The sequence below is a fragment of the Ceratotherium simum genome, chromosome 16 (assembly GCF_057802395.1).
Source record: "Ceratotherium simum simum isolate JZ-2026a chromosome 16, ASM5780239v1, whole genome shotgun sequence".
NCBI classification, from domain to species: domain Eukaryota; kingdom Metazoa; phylum Chordata; class Mammalia; order Perissodactyla; family Rhinocerotidae; genus Ceratotherium; species Ceratotherium simum.
In genome coordinates this window covers 53,843,935-53,868,106 of record NC_141915.1, presented here as the reverse complement: position 1 = coordinate 53,868,106, position 24,172 = coordinate 53,843,935, and the positions used below count along the sequence as shown (strand labels likewise).

At 45.5% G+C, this 24,172-nt stretch overlaps 1 protein-coding gene and 1 long non-coding RNA gene across 7 annotated transcripts in view; one reads left to right on the top strand and one right to left on the bottom strand.

The window, feature by feature from the left end:
- Positions 1–24,172, top strand: part of SLC39A11 (solute carrier family 39 member 11) — a 369,359-nt gene that overhangs the window by 242,700 nt on the left and 102,487 nt on the right. The gene's annotated exons all lie outside the window — the stretch shown is intronic.
- Positions 1,479–23,228, bottom strand: LOC147915063 (uncharacterized). Its single transcript, XR_015554754.1, has 4 exons — positions 23,125–23,228; positions 22,868–22,911; positions 18,757–18,928; positions 1,479–1,553 (listed from the first exon to the last, which is right to left on the bottom strand). It is a non-coding gene; the product is annotated as an uncharacterized LOC147915063 (long non-coding RNA).

The following is a 24,172-nucleotide window of genomic DNA, read 5'->3' as shown; positions in this document are numbered from 1 at the left end:
CTTAAGCATGTGTGGCTCAGCTCTGTGTGGAGGCCCAAAGGGAACACAGGGCATGGCACAAGTTTGGGGGATGGAATTTTTGGACAACACAACATGAAGGAGCACGAGGTGCCATGCGCCTCTTAAAACTGAGAAGGAGTCGTTGTCTCTAGTTTTGCAGTCAGAGCTGACCACTGTCTAGGTTCACTCCCTTGAGCCAATTTTTGACCTGGCTATGATTTCTCTTCTGCAAAGTGGAAACAATTTCTGTGCAAATTACTTCTCAAGATGGCTTGAAGGATCTGCCAAATGGTAGCAGAGGCAAGTGGAAAAGCCTAAAGTGCGGTCAATGCACTGTTACGTTGTTCCCACAATCGTTAGTGTCATAGGCTGGCCGTTAGGTTTCTAGACTCTCAAAATCCAGAGGGACCTTTGCAGACAGTGGCTCACCTTCCTCGTTCTTAGGGTTGGTTTTGTTCCCAACCCTGAGGGGAAATGGAGAAGGAACTGGTACAGTCCCTGGTGAGCAGAGAGGAGGGGTGGGGGAAGAAGACTCGCAAAGCTGAGAGGGGCCCCAGGGACCATCTGGTCCCTCTCCCTCTGTATTAGTTTCCTATGGCTACTGAACAAATTGCTACAACCTGGTGGCTTAAAGAACAGAAATTTATTGCCTCACTGTTCTGGAGGCTAGAAGTCCAAAATCAAGGTGTCCGCAGGGTTGGTTCCTTCTGAGGACCGTGAGGGAAGGATCTGTTCCAGGCCTCTCTCCTTGGCTTGTAGATGGCCGTCTTCTGCCTGCGTCTCTTCACATCGTCTTCCCTCTTCGCAGGTCTGTTTTATAAGGACACCAGTCATATTGGATTAGGGACCCACCCTACTTAACTAATTACATCTGCAATGACCCTATTTCCAAGTAAGGTTACATTCTGAGGTACTGGGGGTTAGGACTTTGACATATGAATTTTGGGGGTACACAATTCAGCCCATAACACCCTCCTTCCAGGAAGACCAGACAAAAGATGTTTAACCTGCCTTTTAAAAACATATACTATGAATATAAGCCAAATATAATCTAATTAGTCGCTCAGATGAGTATATTGATGGCATGGCGATTAATCTGTAGCTGACATGAAGCTGGGAGGGATACATAATTTGTGGGGTGGTTAAATCGTTAAACCAAAGATCTCAACATGTTGGAATTCTGGGGAGTTCTAACAAGGTAAAATGAACAGAAACAGGGACTAAGTCGAGTCCCAAAATTAGATTCCCCCAAACAAGCAATAAAAGCATATTCAGGAGCAAGATGAAGAATTTGGATTTTAATTCAATAATAAATGTAATCATTCATTCAGTCACTTATTGATTGAAATATTCGATGCTCACCTGCTCTCTGCGAGGCGTGAAGTAGCCCTGGGAGTCCAAGTCACCCTCATGAAGGAGTCCTCTCAGGGCGCCTGCTCCATCTACAGTTGCTTGTCCACTCCCAGAGCGGGGCGCCCTCCTCCGATTATCCAAGGACAGAAGAGAGCCCCACGCCCTTGGGCTTGCAGGATGAGAACCCCCCGCAGGCTGGGCTGGAAACAGAAGATGGGAGCAGTGGCTAAGATGACTGGACCTTTTAGGCTGGAGAAACAAGATATCGGTGGTACAAGCTACTTCATGTCTTGGAAGGACCCCCATGGGGAAAAGAGTCTGAGTTTGTCCTATGTCCCCTCCCAAGCTGGAAGTAGAACTAAGGAGCGAAAGGTACAGGGGAGTAGATGTTAGCCCAGGATAAAGAATAACTTTTTGCCAGTTAGAACCGTCTAGAAATGAAATACTCTGGTCTGTCTTGGGAGGTAGTGACACTGTCATGGCCAACATCTGTTGAATGCTTACTGTGTGCCAACTTGCTCTTAATACTTTCCAGAGAAAGAGACCCCAGCATCTGCCAGAGTCAGCCATTCCTGCATCTTATGTAATGTAACTGCCTCTCAGGAACCCTTGAAATCAGAAAACACTGGTGATCAAGCTAACTCCTTTTTTCCTCAGACCACAGAGTTTGGAAGGAACTAGTTATTTGTTTATTAGTGGAGTAGAATTAAATTTTTCTTTTGGATAAAGAACTCTTTTCTTCATATTTCTCCACTTAAGCTTGGGCTGGGCTGTGGTGTATGAAATCTAATCTCCGCTACCAGGAAACGATTATTTATCTGAACGCTCCCCTAGAATCCGCTAGGCACTCGGGGGCATTAGTTTGGGATGATCGATTTCATAGCCGGCTGTTGACACTTTGGGTTTGTTATATTCCATGCGAGCCTTTCTCTGTGCGTAGCCAGCAATCAGTGAAGGGATTAGGAGCCCCGACTCCCAGCCGTGATTGACAGATGCCCCTGCGGATCTGGATCCCCTTCTCCACTAGCCTGGAACGTGTTCTTCGACCCCCATTGCTTTCCTTAATATGCCAGTTTTGTGCTCCTGGATAATTTGCAAATGCTCTTCAAGCGACTGTGCCACCGCTTTCCGAATGTTTTGCTTCTAATTAAGAAAGGGAATTGGATGTACTGTTGCCTGGCTAATTTTTTTTTTTTTTAATCCCCGGCCTAAGGATGAGGGTGGGAAGGAAGGGCAAGAGAAATAGCTAAGAGATGTTTAAAAAAATAACTCTCTGATGCCACCAGTGATTGAAGCTGTGTCTGGGAGTTCATTCCTGTGAGAGGTGGAGGGAGCCCCAAGTTCAAGTCCAATTTAAGGAGTACAGTCATGAAAATATGAATACACTCTACAACTGGGCGGCCACCTTCAGGAACTTTTCTCAGCCCACAGAAATGTGGACAAGATGATTTTGAAGGAAGCATGTGGAACTTGGAAGACCAACCTTCCTAATGGGCTGTCTGACTTCCCAGTTAGGATAAGAGGTTGACTGCATATATAGAAAACCTGAAATAACGGTTTCTTCTCTCATTTAAAAGAAGTCCAGAGTGGCCAGCCCAGTGGCGTAGTAGTTAAGTTCGTGCGCTCCACTTTGGCCGCCCAGGGTTCGCAGGTTCAGATCCCAGGCCTGGACCTACGCACTGCTCAGCAAGCCATGCTGTGGCGAGGTCCCACATACAAAATAGAGGAAGATTGGCACAGATGTTAGTTCAGGGACCATCTTCCTCAAACAAAAGGAGGAAGATTGGCAACAGATGTTAGCTCAGGGCCAGACTTCCTCACCAAAAATAATTAATTAATTTAATTTAATTAAAATGTTTGGAGAAAAAAAAAGTCCAGAGACGAGCAGTCCAGCACAGGTATGACAACTACAAAACACATTTAGGTACATAGGCCCCTTTTAGTTTTCGGCTTTGCATATAGCTTTGATCTTTAAAGTTAGCTCATAGTCCAAGATTGCTGTTGGAGTTCCAGTTATCACTCCTTCCCTCAGATAGTACCAAGGAGGACAACTCTAAACTCTTGCTTTGCCTTCTGGAAGGTTCTAGTACACACTGTTCTCTTACCAAGGAAAGGAGGAGAATGGATATTGGAAGGCAGCAGCAGCTTCTGCCCCACATAGTGGTCTGTTAGAGAGTCTCTAAACCAGTGATGTGCGCTGTGAAAAGGGGCCCCTGTGTGAGACCACTCCCTGCAGAAGCGGTGGTATGGTGATTAAGAGCCTGCCTAGGTTTAAATCCTGGCTCAGCCACTCACTAGTGTTCTTGGGCCAGTTATTGAACTTCTTTGAGCCTGCATTTCCTCTATGTGAAGTGGTGCTAATTATCCATGCTCTTGGTGCTCCCATGGCCAGTAGTCTACATTCCAAAACCAGCAGGGCGCCCGTATCATGTTAATGTTGTGTGCTTGCCATCGCCTCCTCATGGGCTTATTGCACCCCCTCTCCCACCTGGGCTGCACCTTTCTCATGCATTCCTTCTGGAACCTTCTGACTTTGTAGGGTGAAATCATAGAAGAGCTTTATTTTCTCACTTCACTGTCTATCTAACTCCTCTGTTGGTTCTCCCTTCCCTGTCCATGGATGATTTCATGGGCAGATACCTAAATTTTCCAATAAGTTTTAGGAGGATGAGCATTTTGTCGTGTTCACTGCTGATGAGCCAGTCTGACATAACTTCATTCCCTCATTCAGTGTAACGTTCCTGCTCTCCACCAGCAGCTCCTGGTCTGATTAGCCTTAGAAACCTGCAGTGGGTCAGAGGTGGGTGGTCAGTCTTTTCCTTGGTTTTTTACCTCCTGCCTCACTCATCTTGCTGGTTCCTTGGGTTGAAGGAAAAGAGAGAGAGGAGGTTGGTCAGGGGGGTATTTGGGTGCTGGGTGCCAATAGGTCTTCCTGAAGATTTCAGTTGTAATTTAGTTTGGTGTCCTCAAAGTAGCAGATTCTCAAGTGTGGACCCTTTATCTCCTGGGGTCTTAATTTGAGGGCTCTTGCGAGCCTCCTCATGGGGATATCCACTGATGTGGGCAGGGCACCCTGTGGAAGACCACTTAGGAGTCCCCTCTCACTCCCTGATGGTCCTCTCTGCACAGATTCCATCAGAGTCGGTTTACCCTCGTGGGTGGACCTCTGAGGGTGAAGCTTTACAGATTGTATCTAGTCACCTTCCAAAATGTCAACTTGGCCCTTTGCCCTCTGGAGATGCAGGCTACCCCCAGAGCAGCCCCCTCTCCTCAGTCAGCCACTGGCGTTCTCCCAGCCACCTCCCCCTCAGGAATCTTCCAGGAGATGTTCAGAGAGCAGTTCTCCAGGGAAACATGCCAAGCTCTACGAGCTTATCCTTGGGCTGGCCCTCACTTTGGCTTGAGTAGGGAGAAGTTCTTTCAACCTCTGAGTGCACTCTGATAACTCTCTCCATGGGGGTATTTGATATGGTTGTCCTCCTTGCTCGTCCCACTTTATGGCACCCCCAGGAGCAGCACCAATTTGGAGGGACTACTCCTCATTAAGACCTCCATAGAGTGTCAGGCACTTCTGTATAGATCAGTGCTGTCCAATAGAACTTTCTCTGACGATGGAAACACTCAGTATCTGCACTGTCCAATATGATAACCACCAGCTGCCATATTGGATATGTGGCTATGCAATCTTGTTTAATTTTAATTAATTTAAATTTAAATAGTCACATGTGGCTACTGTATTAGACAACACTTTTAGAATGAGAAGGCGATGCCAGCTATTTTTCTCAGCAAGAGTTCTGAGACACTATGTGTACTTGCTCTGCTCTTTCACAAACGTCGTCCTCAAAGCCTCCTAACACCCCTCCCCAACCATAAATAAGTAGCACTGTCAGTTCCAAGTTTTAAATGTTGGTTCCCAAAGCCACACTCTTGGGGAGATGGATGTTAGTCTTTGTTAATGGGTGCAGGTGTCCTGCTTTGCAGCCTCTCTGCCCTGCTCTGTCCCGACTGGAGGCATTTTACTTTTTCGAGAGTAGTGTTTAAAGTCTTTGCCCTGGTGTATCTTTTGACCACCTGCTAAAAAGAAGCTCATCACGTTCCTGGCAGAAGTACTCCCAGCGGTGCCATAATGGGCTTTTGGCTGAGTAATCAGCATCTGCCTTTCTCTCCAGGGAATGCTTGGTAGATTGGATGCTGCCAAGAGTTGCACAGGATTCTGGTGATATCTATGATTATAGAGAAGGACAGAACTAGTTCCAGAGTTTGATACTTGAATGCAGTTACTTTGGTTCAGGTCCAGCATGATAAAGAACCATGCCGTTTTACCAGATTAATCTAGTACTATCTACAGTAACAGAAAATTAAGATTATGACTCTGAATGTGCAATAGCTCTGCTTATTCTAGTTAGAGGAAAGGGATGCCTTATTAGACTGAAAAATCTAGTTTTTTAGAGTACTTTAAAATGAATTCAATTTTATTACTTCAAAGGATAAATTAAGTTTCCACAAGGGACCAGAAAAGACTTCTGTGTCAGTTAGGATCTTTGGTTGCAAGCAACAGAGGTTAGCTCTGCCCAGCTTAATCATAGCAAAGAGTTTATGAGAAGTATAAGGAGTAACTCAGAGAATCAAAGGGAAAGTAGAATAGCCGGGCCTTGCAAGACCAATAGCGAGGCATCCCAAATCTGCAGCAACAGATGTGAGCTAATGGACGGTCTCTTCAAATGGCTAACACCAGAATGACTCAGGAGCAACCGTTTTCTGCCCCTCTATCCTTCAGCTCAAGGTTCAGTCCTGGAAGAAAAAATTCTGATTGGCCTAGTCTGGTGGAGGAATTTCTCAAAGAAAAGCAGAGTGCTGTCTCCGAAAAGAAGGGATAGGGATTCTGAGCATATGAAAACTGAGCCCCTCCCAAACACAATGTCTCTTTAAATAGTATCAAAATATTTTCAGAGATAGGAAGGAGTTATGAGAACAGACTTTGTTTTTATCTTTGCATTTTTTGCATGTATCGTATAATAATAAAGTTCATCATATGAAGGGGACTTTGGAAATTATTTAGTTTACCCTAATATGCTCACTTTACAGATCAAGAAACTGGATGACTTGTCCAAGGTTCCATAGCTAGGTAATGGCAGAGATGGGACGAGAAGCAAGTTTCTTGATGCAGTATGATGTTCCTGCTGCTGTACCACTCTGCCTTACTCATCAGCAAATGCTTTTAAGTTGCTTGAAAGCATATTATCTTCTTGTGTGGCTAACCATTCCTTTTGCAGTCTTACAGATGCAATTAAATTGCTTAGGCATCTTTCTAGTAGATTGTATCCAACTCTAGACTCTAGATTCTAAATCATTCAAGTTGACATTACTTTTTATTGTTACTCTGATTTCAAGTAGCAACCAAAATGTCTAGGATACAATGGTGATGATTCTTAAACTTGACTCTGGGGGAAGATCTGCTGAAAGAGAAGGCTGCCAGCCCATCAAATTGACTGCCCAGATCTTTGTCTTCCCCCAGAAATGATCTCTGGTTAAATTAGGATGACCTTGGGGAATAGCTTTCTCTCCAAACATAATATGTTTAGTTTTTATTTCTGGCCAAAGGAAATATAATATCATTTCTACCAAGGCCAAGTTTGGAGTGGGGGGAAATGGCAGTTTATTCAGTGGCCTACTAAGTTGGCTGATAGAAATAGTAACTCTCTCCAAAGCCTTGTGTTGTTGGACAGCTTTGCTGATAGAATTTTTATTGTGGATGCAATTTCATAGCTTTATAGATAATAAGGCTTTGCTTTAGATCCAATATATTTTATGGCAAAATAAGGCTGTTTCACCTAACAGTGGCTGCTATATTCATCTCACTGAGATAGTTGAGTACCAAAGACATGGGCGATGTGGTCTCCGGCCCCTGAGAGCATATCATCTGGTCAGTGGGGGGAGGAAAGAGTGAAGAAATCGTGTGTCTGGTTGAAAAGGAGGAAAGGGATAGAATACCATCTTGTTTGAAAAAAAAAACCCAGGTTTTCCCCAGTGGTCAAAGAATTTTAGAATTGGAATGGACCTCAAAGATAATGTAGGTCATCCCTTTGTTTTAACTGGAAATCGAAGTTCAGAGAAAGTGTGACTTGCCAAATAACACTGCTGCTAACAGAGCTGGAGGAGGAAAGAGGCTTGAGCTATACGTTTTAATTACAGCGTCTCAATGACTGTACCTCTGATGTGCAAAGATGCTGGCCCCTCCCCTTACTTCTAAGATCCAGGTGGGTTTCTAAAAATATAGTGCATCTTTTTTCCCCCAGAAAATCTTTTCCCACAAAGCTTTAAAATTACTATCAGTATTTTTTTCTTTTTTCTTGTTTTAAAATCCAGTTGTACGTACGGTAAGATGAATCTTAAATATACAGCTCAAAGGACTTTTACATATGTATACAACCTTGTAACCACTCTTCAGATCAAGACACAAAACATTTTAGCAACTCCGAACTCCGAAGGCTTCCTCATATCCCTTCCCAGGCAGTAACTTCCTCTAAGAGGTGACTGTGCTATTCTGACTTATTTTACCATAGGTAGGTTTTGCCTGTTCTTGAATATCATTTGATGGGATCATACCACACGTTCTCTTCTGCATCTGGCTTCTTTTGCTTTGAGATTCATCCGTGTGTGTTGCATTAGTTGATTACTATTTTGCTATGTAGTATTCCGTATTATTTATATTCCGTGGATGGACACTAAGTGTTTCCTGTTTGGGGCTCTTAGGAGAAAAGGCACAATGAGCGTTGTGTACGTGTGTTTTGGTGGAGTCGTGCACTCATTTTTCTTGTGTGTGTACCTAGGGATGGAATTGCTGGGGAATGGGGTAGATATATGTTTAGCTTCAGTAGATTAACTAGTACTATCTTAGAAATGGGAAAGACATTTTCTTACCATAGTATTTGGTGATTATTATTACTGGTGTTTTCTCCATTAAAAAAAAACAAACAAAACCCAGAGGCTTAGAATAGTTAAGCAGACTTCCTTTAAACATGGCAGATTTAGCACATGCGTTTCTGCTTCTTCCCCAAATCCCACTAAAATGACAGTAAGAATTAAAAATGGAGACCTATAAAGACAGAGACCTGGAGGGGTGAGAGGTCAGCAGATGTTCAGAATATGAGAGCAGACGAAAGAGTGCTAATTGATCGACTTAGAGTGGAGAAAGGCCTAAGCTAAGTAAAGGGAAGCCACTGAGAAGCCGCTGAAACATGCTGCGTAATCCTGGGAAGCCGGGAGAATCTGAGGCGCCAGGCTGGGAGTCGAGTGGGGACAAGATGGGACAGTGAACAGGCAGTTGTTTGTAATCTGTATCGGGAGTAATTGGATCTTTATCCCACACCAAACAACTGGACAATCACATCTCCTGCAGCATGGCAGGAGAAATGTTTATTATACAGATAGAAGAACCCAGAGAGGCATCTAGCGAGTGACTTGCGGGAGAGGGTGGGCTTGAGAGGCCACAAAGAAATAAAGAAAATGATCAAAGTCGATATGGGGAATAATGAAAGCAAGAGTATGTCCTCAAGGGAGAAAAGGAAAGGACTTTTTTCTGGAGAAATTGAAGGGTCTTAGACAAATGATCTCCAGACGCTGAAATGTGGGAGCCCACCTACCAAAAGATGACTTGATGCCCAATCCCGGTGGAGTTTCATCCACAAGAAAGTGGACTTTGTGACAAGCCCGCCCCACTGAGACTGGACTCCCAGTGAGCTTTTAATGCCTTATAATTAAATATGACCTGACAGCCGCAGTTCCTCAGACTTCTGAGTGATGGCTACTGTATGAAAGATAAAGAGCAAAAGCTAATTTGGAGATAATAGAAACAATGCAGTGATCACATGAAAACCAAAAAATGATTAATATCCTCAGAGGGAGAAGAAGAGAACACTATCACTCATAAAAAGGGACAATCAGTTGAAGAAAGAGCTCTTGGAAATTAAAAACAAGATAACTAGATTTAAAAAGTAGAAGGGTTAATTAAAAGATGAAGTTGAGGAAATCTCTGAGAAAATAGAATAAAAGACACAAGGATGCAAAAGATGAGGAAAGAAGATAAGAAAATGAGCAGATGATCCAGTGGGATCGGCTGCTGACTAATTGGCATTCCAGAAAGAAAGAAAATGGAGTTTAAAAAGTGCAAAAGTGATAGAATAAAAATTTCCCCAAACTGAAATAGATAAATTTTCCAGACTGGAAAGGCCTCCTGAGTCCAGCCCAGTAAGTATAAAAGGGACCCTTGCCAAGACATCATCGTGGAATTTTAGAATGCCATTGTTAGGGCTTGCAGGAAGGGAGAAATGGTTCTAAATCAAAAGGGCAATAGGTGAAGGGGTTTAAGGGATACAAACTTCCAGTTATAAAATAAATAAGTCATGGGGATGTAATGTACAGCATAGGGAATACAGTCAATAATATTGTAACAACTTTGTATGGAGACAGATGGTAACTAGACTTATCATGGTGATCATTTCGTAGCATATATAAATATTGAATCACTATGATGTACACTTGAAACTAATAGAATATTTTATGTCACTTATACTTCAATTAAAAGGAAAAAAGGGCATCAGACATTTTGATAGCCGTTGGATACAACAGGATGCTGGAAGGAGGCTTTCAAGTTCCCAAGTTTCAAGCTTTCAAAGTTCTGAGGAAAAATGATTTTAAACCTAGAATTTTCTATGCCCAGTCACTGATTCACTCAACTGTGACTCGGGGAATAAAGATTTTTTCAGAGCTTCATTAGCTCCTTTCTTAGGAGCTATTGCAGAGTGGCTGGGAAAAGTGGGGGCTGAGGGGACAGCAGGTATCAAATAAACCAAGAAAGAGGCAGATACAGAACCTCGTAAACACTGGCTACTTCCTCTAGTCCAAAGGGTCACTAATTGTAACTGGAACAGGTCTCTCTCCTCATTTCTGTGCCTTAAAGGACCTTAGGTCACAGTGGTTTGGTGTAGGTTGGCGCTGAGTCACATCTGGTCCCCGTTGGGGCCTCAAGTTGACCTGGGTGCCCGCCCGACATTACTGGAGTGAACTGATGAGGTAGTGTACAAATCCGAGCCTGCAAACAGAGAGAAGGGAGGCTTGAGGCCATGTCTCACTGATCAAGGGAGGGGAGGAATGCCGGCCAGGCCTTCTGCACTCGTGAGTATAAATCCGCCATCCTCAGAGGCCTGACAGCGTGTATGACAAACAGAACATCAGGCATCGAATGTGGCCAACTCCATGTGCTAATTGCAAAGTCTGCTGAATTAACAGGCTGCCGCTGCGGCTGCGGCTGCGGCTGCCCAAGCTTGCTCGTCAGCCCCCCTTGTACTTGGCCTTTGTAGAGGCCCAGGATGCCTCTCAGGCTGGGGCAATTGGCAAGGGTGGGTGAGGGTTTCACATGCAGCCTGGAGATGGGGTTGCGGGTGGGGTTTGTTCAACAGTTCCATCAAAACTGCATGAGATGGAGGTGAAGGGTTCTCAAAGAAATGTGGGGTGCTGTCACCAAAAGACGGGGGAAGGGATGCTGAGCATACAAGAACTGAGCCTCCCCCCCAACCCACAGTGCCACTTTAAATAGTATCAAAATATTTACACACGCAAAAGGGAATTATAAGAGCAGACCTGGTATTTATTTATCCTTACATTTGTTCATCCATGTATCACAGAATAGGGAAGTTCTGTGATGAAGGAGACTTTGGAGATTATTTAGTTTACCCTAATATGCCTATTGTACAGATCAAGAAACCGGATGACTTGCCCAAGGTTCCACAGAGATGGGAGCTGAAGTAGGTCTCCTGGTGCAGTGCGTTCCCGCCACTGTTTCACTCGGCCTCACTCGTCAGCAAATTTTAAAGTGCTTTTAAGCCTGTTATCTTCTTGTGTGGTTAACCATTCCTTTTTCAGTCTTACAGTTGCCATTCAGTTGCTTAGGCATCTTTGTAATAGATTGTATCCAACTCTAGATGCTGAATCATGGCCTTGCACCCTGGCTTGGGCTGGGAGTGGCGGTGAAGTGGGACGCACTCTCACCAACAAGGGCATGCGTCCTCCTGCTGGCCTTACGTTACCAGGCCCGTGTGGCCGGAGCTTCCCATGACAATGGCTGCTGGGCAGAGCTCTATGCAGGATGCGAGGGAAATAATAGGCAGTGGTTCCAGATTGCCCGGACTTTACACTCAAATGGGGACTCAGAATAAAAATGTATCAAGACACTGTTTACAAAGAGACATGGAAACAGGTACAATGGCTCTGGCATGAACTATAGACGTTTGTCTATAAGAATTCAGTTTGGGTATAAAGTTGGTGAGAACAGGGTGTGATTGATGAGGGCTGATATCAAAAAGGTATCTGACCCAGGCACAGCAGGAGCACCAGGCCTGGGTGAATAGTCTCCCCACCTCCCCAAGGCCACTAAGGGGGAGCTAGGCGAGAGGTGAAGCAAGACTGGTCCTTTATTCTACCAAATACCACTCAAGGGTCTGCTCTGTGTCTGATGGAGATGCAAAGCAGAGAAAACAGATGGATCTGCCCTCCAGGGGCTGAGGACCTGGCTGGGGAGGGGCAGCTCTCGGTAGGTCTGATTCCAAGCAATTGAAAGGAGACACTAGAAGTAACCTCACTGCAGGGCTTGCCGCCACCTTTTAAATCCTTTAAACCCTTCGCCCATGAAGGAAGTGGCATCTGTAACTGCCTAGAGCTTCACCGTCCACGTGGCCTCCCACACAGTGGCCTGTTTGAGCCACAGGGCTCAGCTGGCTTCTTTGCACCTCTGGGGTATGTCACCTTTCTCTGCCCGAGAGTTCACGCCCAAGCATGTGGTGCAGATTCTGGGTGCAAATGTGCTTTGACCTGGGTAAGGCTTGGGGTCCTAAGTTGTTTGTGCAGAGATAGGGATACATCGGCAACGTCTACCTCTGGGGTCACTTACCAAGCCCTTGACTGGCCGAAAGGCCGGATGGATCATGTGGCCCTATCGCAACCCTGAGAGCCCAGGAGCCAGGAAGCATTGTCCGTGCTGTGCCCTGACGGAGGGGCTGCACTGGGGATCTTTGACAAGGGGCAGCAGGGGAGGGGGGCCCAGGTGCTTCAGGAGTACAGCACACTTGGCATTGGGAAAACCAAATCCCTTATTTCTGTCTGTAACGAGGAAGGAAGACATTTGGTTTTTACTTGGTAGAAGGGACCAGGGATTTAAAAGAGCTCGGGACCATGGAGCTGCATGCTTGCCCTCGCACACTCTGTAGGACAGCTCAGTGACTTGTCCCAGCAGGCAGAGGGCCGCCGTAGACGCTTCCATCCTGCCGTCAGTTGGCTCCCGATAGTCAGTGATGGAGACTTTGGACACATCCATTGGGCTCTGGGAACACAGACGGCTGACACATATGGGCATCTTCTTCCTTGTCTCCTTCTAGCTTCCTCCAGGCACCTACAAAGCTTTGCTGGTTGCAATGCGAGATTCTCTCTCATCCAACAGCTAGAAACAACTTATTTAGCTCCTCCCCCGTCCCCATCCGTAGGTGTCCTGTCTCTTCCCTTCTTCTCCCCACTCATATTGGCCAGGGTGATTTCAGGGCCAGGTTCATCCCTGGGGCCGCGGGCCTGCTCTCTGCCCAGTAAAGGGAATCCTCTGCTCTTATCGGCCTCCCTGGGCTGTACCTCAGAGGCAGCAGATTGAGAGGCATTGGGATTCGTTCCTTTAATCAGAGCTGCTCTCTATCAAGAGCCTTCTGTGGATCAAGATATATCTTATCTAATCCTCACAGTGATTCTGCAGAACTGTGAGTCTCTTTTGATAGATGACTTGGTATATTTTTGAGACATTTTAATCTGAATGTACTGGAATTCTATTAGAGAGTGTTTTTATCTACATTGTAAAGTTTTTTTTAATTTTACTATTTTGAACAGCTTTATTGAGATATAATTGAGATACTATAAAATCCACCAGTTTTAAATGTACAATTCAGTGTTTTTTAGTAAACTTACAGAGTTGTGCAAACATCCCTTTAACCCAGTTGTAGGTCTTTCATCACTCTGAAAGATCCCTTGTACCCATATGCATACATAATAAATTTTGTAACAGCTTTGTTGAGATGTAATTCACGTACCATACAATTCACTCGTTTAAATTGTACAGTTCAGTGGCTTTTAGTATATTCAGAGTTGTGCAAGAACCATCACCACAATCAATTTAAGAACACTTCATTTCCCCAAAAAGAAACCCTGCGTCTCTTAGCTGTTACCTCCCAAGCCGGATTCCCTCCCCAGCCCTAGGCAACCACTAATCTGCTTTCTGTCTGTATAGATTTGCCTGTTCTGGACATTTCATATTAATGAACTTATACAATATATGGTCCTCTGTGTCTGCCTTTTTTCTCTCAGCATAATATTCTCAAGGTTCATGCACGTTGTCACATGTGTCAGTACCTCATTCCTTTTTACTGTTGAATAATATTCCATTGCATGGCATAGTAGATTTAAGTAGCATCTTTGAGTCACGTGATACAGATACACTAATAATTATGGTATTTCGCTTTTGCACCTCTTCTGTTTCCTGTTCTCTAAATTCTAAAGAGCCCATCCCATTTCCGAAACTGACTTGGAGCGTGCTCCTCGTCTCTGGACTGTTTCCTCCCTCTCGATTCCCTATTTGCAAACAAGCAAACCTCTCCACCATCCTGGAAGTCCTTCTTTTCGCCTTACTGTCCTCTACCTCTCTTCTTCCTCAGTTTACCCACAATATCTAGCCCCCTACCACTTCATGCAAACAGTGATATTGACGCTAATAGTGACCCCTCATTGCTAAATCTCTTAGATGCTTCTAAATTCTTCTAAGTCTCCTGGTCCTGGTGTAGCATTATACGTTGTTGACTTTCTTCTCATTTCTGGAGTGCTTTCCCTATTTGGCATCCACTTTGCATCTTCCTAGTATCCCTCCCGCCTCAGGGCAGTGTTCTCACTCCTGCTTGCTTGTGTGCGCATGTGCTCTCTCTCATTATACGTGCATGCAACAGTGGGTGTGCACACACACACTCTCACACACACACACACTCACTCATGTCCAAGTGCATAGTGCGCAAGCCAAACCCTTGCCAGCGCCTCTTCCCGCGTTCATTAATCAAAGTAGGTTCCTCGCCCTCAGCTGTCTCCTCTCTTGCTTTGGCCTTTTCACACCCTCTCAGGTTTTCAACTCTCTTCCCTGTACAAATGCTTCTCCTTCGCCACATCTGCACCTTCCTTCTTTCTCAGGCTCCTACCTATCACTTCCCTCCAGTAGCCAGATGCTGACATGTTGTTTTGGACTGATGTTCATGTCCCCCCAGAATTCATATGTTGAAGCCCTGACCCCCAGTGTGTTGATGGTATTTGGAGGGGGGGCCTTTGGGATGCCATTGAATTTAGATGAGGTCACGAAGGTGTGGCCCCCATGATGGTGTTAGTGTCCTTATAAGAAAAGGAAGAAACCAGACCTTTGTCTCTCTCTGCCCTGTGAGGACACAGTGAGAAGGCAGCTGTCTGCAGCTGGTAAGAGATTCCTCACCAGAACCTGACCATGCAGACACTCTGATCTGCCTGGCACTTACGGAGAGTCGGTAGACGGAACTGCTGGTATGATTATGCATGCTACAATCAATTAGTCTTCCCAAAACCTTTGGCTCTTTTTTCCAGTACTCCTCAGAATAAATAGAGCCTCCCATTCCCAGCACCCATCCTTTAAAGCCCTCCTCTAATGCGTCCTTCTTGCCTGATCACCTTGGTGGAAAGGAAGGAGGAGGAAGGAAACACATTCAGGTGCCCTCCACCTGCCAGTGGTTGCCTTATTCCTATCTTATTCAGTACTCACAAAACCCATTCTACAGATGTGGAAACCGACTCCTGCAGAGGCTCCATGTTACCTCCAGCAGTAGAGCAGACTGCTCGACATTCCTCAAGCACATCATTGTTATTGTTTATTATTACTCACAGTAACACAGTCATATGCACTGCTCTGGATCACAGGTGTTTGTGTGTGCATGAATCTTACATCCTCAGTTAGATCATAAACTCCCAGTGGGCAGATCCTTGTTTTGTATCAGGCTGTTCCAGTGTCCAGCACATGGAGAGATCAGCGTGTGCATGCATACACTCCTACACAGGCACTTACAGGCTAGAGCACGTTCTCTGTTTGGGAGTAATCTTCCCCAAAGCTCTGCAGGCGTTCAGGACATTTCAGCCCTGCAGGCATTCAGGACATTTCAGCCGTGCCCCCTCAGAAACTCGCAGGGCCTGCCCCATCCCTGGGGACAGCCTCGTCTTGACATCTCTTGTGTGACTCACTTATTTGGCCTACCACCTTGTATTACACTGTCATTTATCTGCTTTGTATGTGTGTTGTTTTCCTAAGTAACTCTGGAAATTAGAGACTGGGCGTAGTGTCGTTTTGTATACTGAGCTCTTCCGGTATCTTGCAGACCGTCAATGCTAAGTCAGTCTCGAGTATGATGTGGTGATGCTGTGGGATCTGAATGTGTGTCGTTTGCCCTGGGTACAGTGTGTCCTCTCCAGGCCTGGGTTCTGTTCCCCGGCCTCCCATTGTTGAAATATGCTCTTTGTCCTTCTCTCTCCCTCCCTTTCCCCTGCCATCCACCTCTGCCCCCTGCCTTCCCCCTCATCTGGCGTTTCCCCAGGAGAAAGTGGAAAGTCCTGCCTGCAGAGGCCAAGTGTCCGGCCGCTGCCTAATTGCTCATGACAGCCCGACTCCGCGGGGAGGGTGTACTTCCAAGAATCTGGAGCAGGGGTGCTGGGAACAGCAGAGCGACAAGCCCCCATGCATATGGGGTGACCCCAAGTGAAGGCGGCAGGGCAGACCCGCCGGCTGGCTTCCCTGGGTGCTGTTGATGGGAGCGAGTGGATTTGAAGCCCATCACTGCCAGGAGGCCGATGAGGGAAGCCTCATTTAATAAACAAGATGTGGCTTCCAGGCTCCTCTGTCTCATATATTGGAAAATAGGTTTTCCGTTGTGACCAGAGGCCTGCTGAGCCAATCTAAGGAGTTTCTTGCTGCCTGAGGCTGAGCCCAGGGCTCCCTCCTCATAACTCAGTGTCTGAGCTGGAGTCAAAAGAAATGGAGGCTGATTGACGTGCTGCTCTGGATGGAATTTGCATCTCCTTATGTTAACATTGCGCTGTATAAAAGTCATCCCAATTGTGACTTCTTTCTTGTAGTCATCTTCTTTATCCTGCTTCTTTCCCCCTCTTCTTCTTTCCCCTTCTGTTTATTATGTGTTCATTCATTCACTCGTTTATTTGTTCGTTCATCCCACAAATATTTGTTGAGACTCTGCCTATTATGTACCAAATGCTGTGCTATTCACCAAGAATATAACATGCAACAGTCCTTGCCTTCACAGAATCCTGAATTTAGGAAGAGACAGACAGCAACATAAAAATCACACACATAAGGAGTTACTTGCCATTGTGGCAAGTAGTAAGAAGCAGAAGCTATGACCACTGAGCCATTGAGCAGGGAGTTCTGACCTCACATGTGGAGAGGATGTGGTGGTTTTAAAAATATGTCCACAGCGGCCAGCCCCGTGGACTAGTGGTTAAGTTCGGCACACTCTGCTTTGGCCGGCCCAGGTTCGGTTCCTAGGTGTGGACCTACACCACTCATCAGTGGCCATGCTGTGGTGGCAACCTGCATATAAAATAGAGGAAGATTGGTGCAGATGTTAGCTCAGGGTGAATCTTCCTCAAGCAAAAAGAGGAAGATTGGCAACGATGTTAGCTCAGGGTGAATCTTCCTGAGCAAAAAAAAATAAAATAAAATAATCCACAAATTCTTGATATTCTTCTCTTCAAGAAGTGGAGTCTAAATCACCTTTCCTTTCACCCAAAAGGTGTGCTGGATTTAGTGATTAGGGAAAAGCAGAAGTGATGTTGTGCAACTCTATAGACTAGGTCATCAAAAGTCTCTAGGGATTCCATCTTGCTCTCTTTCCCTCTTGGATCACTTGCTCTGGGGAAAGCCAGTTGCCATGTCATGAACAGCCATATGGAGAGCCCCAGGTGGTAAGAAACTGAAGCCTCCAGCCAGCAGCCACACAAGTGAGCTTGGAAGTGGATCCATCAGCCCAGTCCAGCCTTCAGGTGACTGCAGCCCCAGCCAACACGTTGACTACAGCCTCATGAGACCCTTGAGCCAGAACCACCCAGCTAAGCTGCTCTTGGATTCTTGATCCACAGAAACTATAAGATAATACATGCTTATTGTTTAAAAGCACTAAGTTCTAGAGTAATTTGTTACACAGCAATAGATAAATAATAGAGTATGATGGAGATTAATTCTTTGACACCCTGCTTATCTGAAGTTCTTATTATACCCTCACTTTGGGTGGATGACTTGACTATAGATTAGTATGGAATCCTCTCTACAGCTGGAAATCCTCTTCCCTCAGAATTTTGAAGGCATTCACCCACTGTGTCCACTGTGGATGTTGGTGTGTCCAATGCCTTTCTTCCCCCCACACCTGACTCACAGAAACTGTGTGAGATAATAAATGTTTGTTGTTTTAAGATGCTAAGTTTTGGGGTAACTTGTCACACAGCAGTAGATAACTAATACAGAGAGGCAGAGAGGAGAGAATGATGGCAAACTTGCTTGAGGAAGTGAAAGTTATACTGGGACCTGAGGGGAAAGAAGGAATTGCCCAGGTGAAGAGGTGGTCGGGCGGGGGGGCAGGGATGCCAGGCCAAGGGCACAGCACACATAGGACCTGCACCAGGAAGGAGCGTGATGAGATGAAGGAGGAGAAAGGAGGCCCATGCAGCTGGAGAGGAGAGAAGGAGAGAGCAGGGAGTGACTTGAGATGCAACTGGGGATGTAGGTGGAGGACAGGGCACCAGGACCTCAAGGACCATGCTAAGTATTTTGCATTTCATCTTGAGAGCAGTGGGAAGCAATGAGGGTTTTGGTCAGGGGAGCAACGTTATCAGATTTTCTCACTCAACTGGAAAAATGATTGCCTGGGACCCAACAGAAGAAGGACCCATACCGTGCTGGTCCTGACCGCCCACTCTGGCCTTGTGGGGGCTGATCTGCTCTATTCTGTTCTCCAAGGCTTTGCTGCCTTTTCTGGGGCAAGCCCGTTTTCTTTATTATGGGTGGTTTGTACTCCTGAACCACACAGCAGTGAAAAGTATGAGCTTCTGGAATTCCTCTTCCTACAGGAAAGAAGGTGCTGGGACCCACTGTGAGCAGTGTGTGGTGACTATTCCCAGGGGTTATTATCTGCTCCGAGGTGCAGTCTCAATTCCCCAGGATGGGTGAGGGTGCTCTCAGGAGAACACCACAGGTCTCAGGCACAGCTGAGTGCTAACAGCGACCTAGATTTTGAAGGCTGCTCTTACCAGTTGGAGGCAAGACCGTGGGTTCCTCAAACTTCCTTCCAGCCTGAAGACTCTGTCTTTTCCCTATGTGCTGGCCTGTGCAGCTCACTCAGGAATGGGGGTTGCAGTTGGGGAAGCCCAGAGGTCTGGTTCGTGTTTGTAGGGCAGGACTGTGTTGTTCCTACTTGCCCTGCTGTGAAAGGAGAAACGATGCAGGATTCAGTTTCTGAGACTGCTGAGGTCTGCCCTAAACCTTAATCTCAGAGAAGCAGAACTTGTTTACCATCATTGCTTGTTCCCTTTCTGTGCACGTTATTCCATTAATTCACACAGAACAATGTGCACATCAAGAGGCATTTTCCCTATTAAAAGCTGGAAATCTATTACCCTTAATCCTTTTCTTCCCTTATCTGTCCATTCCTCTGTTCCACACGATTCATTCTGTCATCAAATCCTATGTAGTGTATTAAAGAAAGAAATCTGTCCAGTTCAGAGGTTACAAATATAAATGCCTCAATGGACCAGGCAGTTCATGTAAATAAGACAAGCCAGCTAGTAAAAGACAATAGGGAGGAGTGGAGCCTATGGCTAACTGGAGAATGCTTGCCCAGGACACAGGACTTCTGAAAATGTGCCTTCTGTGGCCTATCTGTGGCCCTGTTTGGCTGACATCCTGGGAATCTGTGACCCTGCATTTGATCGTTGACCACCCTACTTCCCTCTCTCAGCTGTACAACAGCCTTTTATCTGGAAGTCTTGCTGTAAGACCATCCTCAATCTAGCTTTACCCCCACTCTGTCCCCAGAATTATCTTCCTAAAATGGCAAATCTGCTCATTAATCCCCCACTAAGGGCATCTGCTGATTCACCAGAACCTGCAGGATGCAGTCTAAACACCTGCACAAACATCTCCAGGTTTGCCAGACCAGAGATGAGAGGTGAGGCTTGATCATGCTCATAAAGTATTTATTCAGCCTGGCAGGAGGCCCATACCTCAACAGATCTTGCTCCTTCTTCAATAATGCTTGACCCAGGGGCCTGGACTTTTGGATGTTGATGGCTTTAAACTGCCCCAGGGAATGAGGTTCCATGGGCTCCCTCATAACAAAAAGATTCTTTCTTATAACTAATTCAGATGCTTCAGAGAAAGGGTGGCCTTTAATTGGATTGTTGTTTCCTGCCTCTGGACTACTCAGTCTCCCCTGCACAGTGGGTGACTGATAAGTATTTACCGAAATGAACCAACAGGTGAAATCTGAGCCCTGGCCATTATCTTCCAGGCAGTAGGCCTGCTTCTGGAGTGGTTCTCACCTTGGTGACAGTTGCCCTGCTTTCATATCCTGTCACAAAACCATTCTTTATCTGATACGCCCTTTGCCCCAACAAATTCCTCTTTGACTTGAGTTTCCAGGTGGCCAGTCCTCGATTGTTGTTTTCTTTGGTCCCAAGTCCTGGGGCATGTGCCCAGTTAATAACAAATAGAGAGAGATTGTTTAGCATGGGGTGGAGTAAAATATTGCTCTGCCTTTGAAGTGTTTCTCTCCATCAGTGACTGGGAGAAAAATGAAATGCTGACCTCTGAGAACTTAATGCTCTGTCAAATGAAGATAATACAGTGCAGACAAAAGAAAATATACTAGGATGAAACTGCTGGCCTTGTCACTGAACATTTCACCTGTGGTCACATTTCAGTGTCATGGTCTATGGTGGCTGCCTCCTTTCACTCCATCTATGCCTCACGCTCTCCCAGTGACCAGCCTTGACACAGCATCCTGTCCCAGTGTTTGGGATTGGGGTCTCTGCCTCTGGTGTTGTCTAGCACTTAGGTTCAAGTCAGGGGAGCATGACCTCTGCAATACATACCATTGACTCATGTCCTCGCCATCAATTTTTGGGTGGGACTGTTGTTTGGCCATTGTAATGATGAGCCTTCCTGTCTCTCAAAATTATGTGTGTGTTATTCTTATACTCTCCTTGCTGGGGACAGGTTATTGAGCATGCCTAATGAAAAAGTATGTTTTGAGAAAGCAATACAGCAAAAAGAGTTGAAAAATTAAGGAATGAAAAATATAAACTGAGACTGCTAACTGGTTATGTCAAGTTGGTCAACTTCCTTGACCAATTTTCTCTTTTATATAAAAGAAAATGGATAAACACTAACTAATCTGCAGAGTTTCTCCAGATGCTAATGTGGTATCATTCTCAGATGAGAGAGATCATTAGAGAAAACCATTAATGCACAGAAACAAGCAAAAGGATTCAACTGGAAGAGAGAATGGCAGAGAGCTATTGGGAGAGCTTGATGCAGAATGGATACTAGCACAGGGCGAGATCAAGACACTTCTGATGGAGGGATCCAGGAAGTGTGGAGTAAATAGCTTGGGGTGCTGGTTTGGGTCTAACCAGTTGGGAAAGGACCCCGGTTTCCCGGGCCCAGAGGACACAATTAGAGGCCACTTAACTCGTTAAGTGCTGGGGAGACAATGATTAATAAATTAAAGGCTACTTGAACTGCGCTAAGTGTTCGGGATATAGCAGTTAATAAAACATGCTGCCCCTGCTCTCATGGAGATTTCCAGTCTACTGGGGAGAAGGACATTAATTAAAGAATTATACAAATCAAAGTGAATCTTCAACCTTGATAGATCTTCCTACAACAGAGAGGGACACAGTGCTATAAGAGCACATAACAGCAGGACAGGCCCAGTGAAGGGCTCCAGGGAAGGCAGAGAAGAATCAACTGGGGTGGGCTGTGCATCCTGGGAAGGGAACAGAATGTGCAAGGGACGGGGGCACGGTGACTTTGGGTTTGGCAGAAATGTAGCTACCACGTGGAGTTTAGCTGGCCAGATTCTCTGTGCACTTGAGTTTTGCTACCTTAAAACTTGCCTTTACCCCCCAGATTCTACAGGCGTCATTGACTGAGTGTGTGACAGTCTGAATAGTCAAGAGGAAGGATTCCCAGAGAAGGGAAGCAACTGTAGAACCCTCAATATTTCAACCTAAAAAAGAATTGCCTTGAAACTTTTGAGTTATTACAGCGGAAGTCACAAATGGCAAATGCTGGTAGAATCCCATTTCAGAGCCTCTTGAAGTGTGTTTGTTCCAACAAGCTGATAGCAGGTCCACTACACTGTACCGCACACATGTGGGATCGCCTCTATGCTTAGAGGCTGCCTCTAGGGCCCTGGTCCATAGCATCCCTCATAGCACTGCTTCCAGTGTCCCATCCCTTAGTCTCATCGCCCATCTAGATGTACATCCTACTTCCTGCCCATACAGAAGGAAGGAGTCTAAGACAGATCAAGAAGTCACTGTGCATACTCCCAGGTCATCGAGGAATATCCTGGGTGTGTTCTAATCTCGAAAAAATTCCCTAGGATTCATCCTGAAATCTTCTGTTCTTGTAACAAATTGAACATTTTGAGGCATGGGGAAAGGAACTTATTTTGGTATCTAGGACTACTTTCCTATCCTGATGAAAAGGCAAGATGTGATGTATAAAATAAGACGTGCATGTGGGAGGGTGTGTAGAGCATTTCCCTTTGAAATTGGGTTATTTACAGTAAGACAGGAAGACAAATGTAAAAATTTCACTGGCACAGGCTGTAGGTTAATTGTCTGGAAGAGCCAGGATCGAAGGCATCTGTAGTTACAGTATTAACTAAGAATAGAACTTTCCATTGGCTGTTCTGGCACCCTCAGAGCCTTAACTGAAGCTCCCCATATGTTTGTAGATGGGGTGGGCTGAGCTTTCCATCAGATTCCAGCTGGGTGCCCAGGCCCTGAATCCTGGTTTCCCATCCAGTAAATTACTAAAATCCAAGGTTTTACCCCAAGACCTCAGAATGTGCTCACTGTCCTCTAAGGGTGTTTTCAACCTTCCTGTAGTTTTCTGATAATTGTGATTTATGGATGGGGAAAAAAGAATCTCATCTAATGAGGTAAAGAAAATGAATATTCAGTAGTCTGGAGACTGGGCTTTGACCAATCCAACAACATTTTTTGGAGCATAAAACATTTCCAGCCAAGCTAATATATTTTCCTGACCCAAGGTATTTTTGTATACCTATATGTGAAATACATTTAGCATCTCTGTGACGAGACCTGGAAGATTCAGATACATACATACCTGACTCTTGAAGCTCTTCAGATTCGACAGGAAGTGCGAGAAAACTGCATGGAAAAAAAGAAAGCTGTTTGCCCACCGTTTCTGTACTTGTTTCTCCTGAGCTCTTTTCCTCCCTCCCGACAGCAGTTGATTAAGTCTCCACTAAAGTCCTTCCACTTCCCCTGTACCCTCAGATCTGATGATTGTGCCTCCAACTTCTCTGGCAACTTTGAGGCCATCTGGGGGAAGCTCCTCCACCCCCCACCCCCTCTCTCTACCTTTGAGCTTAAATGAGGTCACAATCCTTCTTTCAGTCTTCTCTCCTCTTCAGAGATGGAGAAGCCCAAGTATTGTAGGGCTGGTGCCTCCGCCTGCTCACGGGCTCTCCCGCCATCTTTCCTCAGTACTTCTCTCCCTCTCTCTTTCTCTGAGGTTTCATCAGTTACTCTCTTGCATCATTTGTTTCTCTTGCATCATTCTTCCTCCTTCTCTGGCTTCTTCCTTTCAACCTACAAACATCTCTTCTAGCCTTAAAGAAAAGAGAAAAAGAGAAGGAAGGAGGAAGGAAGGAGAAGGAATTATCTTTGACGATAATTTCCTCTCAAGCTCTCATCCTATTTCTTGGCTTTTTTTCATCTCCAAACTTTTCCAAAGTAGCTTGATGCCTTAGAATATGATCCCTCCAACTATGCTCACTGTGTTGACATTCTGATTACAAACCCGCTATCTTGGGCATTTTTGCTCTGTGTTGTTTATCTTCTGAGCACTTCTGAATGCTTCGTTTGTACTTCCTATGCTTTTACTCCCTACCCAGAGTTACCCCCACATCCTCCTCTTCCTACCCCACCTGTTTCCATGTTTTGAACTACCCTGCAATCATGGGGCAGCCCTTCGCTGCCTCCTGAAAGATGAGACTCCCACATAGCCTTTCCCTACTGGCTGAGGTGGGGCCAGGAAACTGTTGAGACCCCCTAACTTTTTGGAAAGTTACACTCACGTCTGCTTTCTCGGTTCCTGTTCCTTCTTCAGCCATCACATCTGACTTGGTCACCTATTGTCTCTGACTGTTCCCTCTCCCTTCCCTTGGCAGGTTGGTTTTCTGCCGGCCCTTTAGAAGTTGATTTTCCATTTGATCTGCTCTGTAGTTCTCCTCTGGATCTATTGTCTCATCCGGGTCATTTTTACCTGCCACCATGGTTTCAGACTATCTGTATGTTGATAACCTCCAGATCAATATTTACAGTTCACACTTCTCTCCTCTGCTCCAGGTCATATTGCTTATGGCCTCTCAACCATCTGGCTGCAGTAGATTCATCAGAATGTACT